The sequence below is a fragment of the Malania oleifera genome, chromosome 12, assembly GCF_029873635.1.
Source record: "Malania oleifera isolate guangnan ecotype guangnan chromosome 12, ASM2987363v1, whole genome shotgun sequence".
In the NCBI taxonomy this organism is placed as follows: domain Eukaryota; kingdom Viridiplantae; phylum Streptophyta; class Magnoliopsida; order Santalales; family Ximeniaceae; genus Malania; species Malania oleifera.
The window spans coordinates 83,865,325-83,869,992 of record NC_080428.1 but is presented as its reverse complement, the minus strand read 5'-3'; the positions used below and the strand labels follow the sequence as shown (position 1 = coordinate 83,869,992).

The following is a 4,668-nucleotide window of genomic DNA, read 5'->3' as shown; positions in this document are numbered from 1 at the left end:
TTATTTCCATTCTTTTGTCTTTCCTTTGTATGTACCCAGCGCACACTGCCCTTATGAGATGACCTGGCTGCATGGCTGGATCACATCTCATTTTTTGATTTTTTGATTTTCTTTTTTTTTTCAAAGGTACATGAACTGCCCTCCTCTTTCAAGCCCACTTTCGACCCTCTTACAGCTCGTAACTCTCAAAGCTTAAAACATAAAAGATGTAGAGCTCTTTTTCAGATTTTCCTAGAATTTTGAATCATCTCAATCGGAGCTTGTATGAGAAAGTTACGCCAAGATTACGAAGAATTGTCAAAAAAATCCATAAAACGGCGTATGCTAACTTCACGTCTGATTTCGGCCTTGATGAGATTGCAAAGTACTGTCGGTTTTTTTTAACTTCCAACAGTTGCTCTGCAATAAAAAAACACCAAAATTTCATACATTACTCAATAAAACCCAAATTTTATAAATAGAACACAATGTTAGAATATTGAGAGTAATTAGGCATTTAAATACAAAATATCATTTGCAATGCATGAATTAAAGCACCTAATTACGCAATTTAAGCGTGTAATCACACCCCCCAACTAAAGTTTTGCTAGTCCCTAGCAAATAACGTGAATGCAATTTAGGGTGGTGTCATACCAATTTCAATGAATGAATACACAGGCAACACAACCATACCCTTTCACATATAGGAATATCACCAAATTACACACAAACTCATTCATACCCAATTTACGCAACTCCGAAGTAAGTCATTCATGCAAATCTCATCATTATATAGCCATTAAGAACAGTAAACTCACGTAAAATTAACTAGTGAGCACAATTCAGAGTTAATGTAGCCATATAAATTCAAGTATAAATAGGCGAAATCTTGAAGTACGTGTAATGTGTGTGACTTGTTACACCCAGGATATCTGTGGACACCTAAAGAACTGTCGCTTTGACTCGGCCTAACTGGTATACTCTCAAAAACACTCAAAAAGGATGGGTTCACTCATCGTATGTGAGGAGGAGTGTCATGATCAAACATCCCACATACTGAAAGGAACAAACGCTAAATGTATGGAGTGGACTAGTCTGAAAAGGATCAAGCCTGTTTAGGAGGTGTCGGGTCCTTCACCCTAGCATCTTCTCATCTACTCGCCATATCCAACCGAGACCACCCTAGATCAACTTATTCACAAACTAGACGTGAATACATCTGAGGCATTAGGCGGGTGAAGAGTCTTCATATGTGGATAACATGCATCTTGTCCTTGACTTTTGTTGTAGTAGTGTGGAGTAGGTATTAATCTTTCACCTCTTGTAGGGTATTTCTATTTCTCTTTTTCTTTCTTCTGCTCATTTTTCAATTTCTTTCTTTTCATGGTCAATTAGGACAATCATAACACTTCTTTTATTGTTTCATACCACCCATGTGCATTAAGCTCGAACAAGAGTCCATGAAATAAGTCTATTTCTAGGGGTGGTTTGGCCTTCACATCTTGAGTAGGCTACAAGACTTAAGTTTTTATCTCCCCACTAGATGTCACCTCTAGGCTAGCAATTCAAAAACCAAGACTAGTGTACAAAGAGTATCCAGAAAAAAAGTAGGGAAAGTTGAGTTTCATGAACTCTGAGTTGACGTCAAAACTCAAAAGAGCGATAAATGGCTCAACAATACCTCACAAGGTGTCAAAGTCTCCACGGGCGCTCTCTGAGTGTTCACAAGGAACCCTAAGTGCTACAAGTCACGTGAACGTGTATTTTTTTAGCCTCAAGAGATACCATGTAGATACAAAAGTTTATATAGCCAAATTAACACAAGTGCACTACCAATCAACTTTCAATGAGTTACGATTCCTAGTTTAGCCATATAAATAGAAACTACACATAAATGACCCAATGTGTACTCCTAGGTTATATGCAAGTATATGAAGGGCATAAGTAGCATCATTCACACACATTTTTTTTCACTGTTATTCAAAAATGAGAAGGATTGAAGAAAAGAAAGAAACTTCCCTGACTTATTGGTGAATCCGTCAAGGAGTTTAATTTTCAGCTCTGTACTCATGCCAAATGAACCTGCATCGAAAATCTAAATTATTCAAAAGTGCATAGATAAATAAAAAAATAATAAAGATAAAGGAAATAAACAAAAGAAAAACTCTGTGGGTTGCCTCCCGTAAGCGCTTGTTTTAATGTCTCCAGCCAGACGTTTCAATCTTCATTAACCAGGATCACCAAGAGGAATAAATGCACAGTTCCTCTCCATTTGTTCTCCATAATAGTGCTTCAATCTCTGACCATTAACTCTGAATATATTCCGTGGGAAGAGTTTTAATTGTGAGTTGAAGAGAACCTGTTGTCCTGGAGCAAACTCACACCTAAGAATTTGTTTTTCATGCCACTTCTTCGTTTGCTCTTTGTAGATTTTTGCATTTTCATACTCATCACCCGAGAATGCATAGCGAAGATGCTCAGGGAATTGTTTCAACTCTAGAGATATAGGTTGTTGCATCTTTCCTTTAGAGATTACAAAATCCGTCCTTGCTACCATAGGTTCTAGCCTCCCCACACGCTGCTGTGTTGTAATATACTGCAAGGATCGTTCTAGGTGATTAGCTTGTACATCTTTTTGAAAGACTTTTTCTACACCTTGCTGAATGACATCTACCCGAAAGCAAGTGCTTGGATCTTCTGGGAATCGCATGTCTTGGTAGATGTTGAATATAACCTCTTCCTTATCCACTCTCAATGTTAACTCACCCTTTTGAACATCAATTAAAGCCCTTCCAATGGCCAAGAATGGTCGGCCAAGAATTAACGGGACTTCTTGGTCTTCCTCCATATCTAACACCACAAAATCAGCAGGAAAAATAAATTTATCCACTTTTACCAATACATCTTCTATGATTCCACGTGGATACTTGATGGATCGGTCTGCTAGTTGCAACGAAATGGTTGTTTGTTTCATCTCTCCAAGTCCTAATTTCCTGCAAATAGAAAGTGGCATAAGATTAATACTAGCACCAAGATCACATAAAACTTTATCAAAAAATAAATTTCCAATAGTGCAAGGCAAAGTAAAACTCACTGGATCTTTTAATTTTTGAGGCAATTTCTTTTGAAGAATAGCACTACACTCCTCGGTAAGCTTCACTATTTCAAACTCCTCCAACCTTCTTTTCTTTGAAATGATGTCCTTCGGGAATTTGACATAGTTTGGCATTTGTTCCAAGGCATCTGTAAGAGGAATATTTACGTGAATTTTCTTAAAAATATCCAAAAACTTAGAAAATTGCTTATCTAGTTTTTGTTTTTGAAAACGTTGAGGATAAGGAAGTGGAGTAGAGAGAATAGGAGGATTGTCAGGAAATGAAATTGTTGGTGACGTGTTAGTCTCTCTTGGTGTGTCATCCACCATCTTGTCTTCTTCCACTTTATTCTTGCCTTGACCATTATTTTTAGCTGTAGGCGTTGTCATGGTTTCCTTTGCTGGTGATTTCTCAATTTCTCTTCCACTCCTAAGTGTGATGACATTGCATTGTTCCTTAGGATTCACTTCTGTGTTGCTAGGAAAAGTTCCTCTCTGTTGGGTATTTATAGTCGTGGCCAGTTGCCCAATTTGTATTTCAAGGTTCTTCATAGTGGCTCCCATATTGTTGCAATGAGTCTCAATGTTGTCTAGTCGTGCATCTGTCTTTTTAAACCTTGCTTTTGTCTCCTCAACAAAAGATATCATGGCATCCTCAAGTGACATCTTCTTCTCACCTTGATGACTCTCAAATCCTGCAGGAGGTTGCAGCACATTCCTTGTATTTCCATAAGACAAATTCTCATGATTTCGAAGCCCTGAATGGTAATATTGGGGCAAAGGATCACCACGATAATTGTAGTTCCGATTATTGATGTATTGAACCTGTTCTTGACTCACTCCAATGCTCGGATCTGTCCTACTTGTAGCTGCCACATATTCTGCACCTTGTGGTATCCTCTGGGTTGTCAAAGATGAAATCTGATGAGACAAAGAAGCAACTTGAGCTGAAAGTGCAGCAAACGGCTCCAATTCATGAATTCCAGCAACTTTCTTAGCCATAGTTCTTTCAGTTGGCCATTGATAGTTATTTGAGGCCATTTCTTCCAAAAGAGCAGTAGCACCCTCAGGTGTCTTTGACATCAAAGTTCCCCCAGATGCAGCATCAACTAAAGTCCGCGTTTGCCCATTTAACCCATTATAGAACATCTGAATTTGCAACCAATCCAGCAATCCATGTTGTGGGCAGCGTCGAATCAAATCTTTATACCTTTCCCATGCTTCATAAAGTGATTCAAAATCATGTTGCTTGAATTGACCAATCTCACTCCTGAGTTGAGCTGTTTTTGCAGGTGGAAAGAATTTAGCCAGAAATTTTTTAGCCATGTCCTGCCAACTAGTAATACTCCCAGGTTGTAGCGACTGTAGCCAACCTCTTGCTTTGTCCCTTAAAGAGAAAGGGAATAATCTCAGTCTAATGGTGTCTTCAGTAACACCATTGATCTTCACAGTATCACAAATCTCCAAAAACATCGCCAGATGGATATTGGGATCATCAAGTGGCGATCCACTGAATTGGGCCTGCTGCACCATGCTGATTAATGCGGGTTTGAGCTCAAAACTGTTGGCATTAATGGGCTGGCATCTGATACCCG

The 4,668-nt window shown here is 38.7% G+C and overlaps 1 non-coding gene across 1 annotated transcript; it reads left to right on the top strand.

The window, feature by feature from the left end:
- The first annotated feature begins 4,244 nt into the window (after nt 1-4,244).
- Nucleotides 4,245-4,351, top strand: LOC131145324 (small nucleolar RNA R71). The gene has a single exon (XR_009134107.1). It is a non-coding gene; the product is annotated as a small nucleolar RNA R71 (small nucleolar RNA).
- Nucleotides 4,352-4,668: the final 317 nt, after the last annotated feature.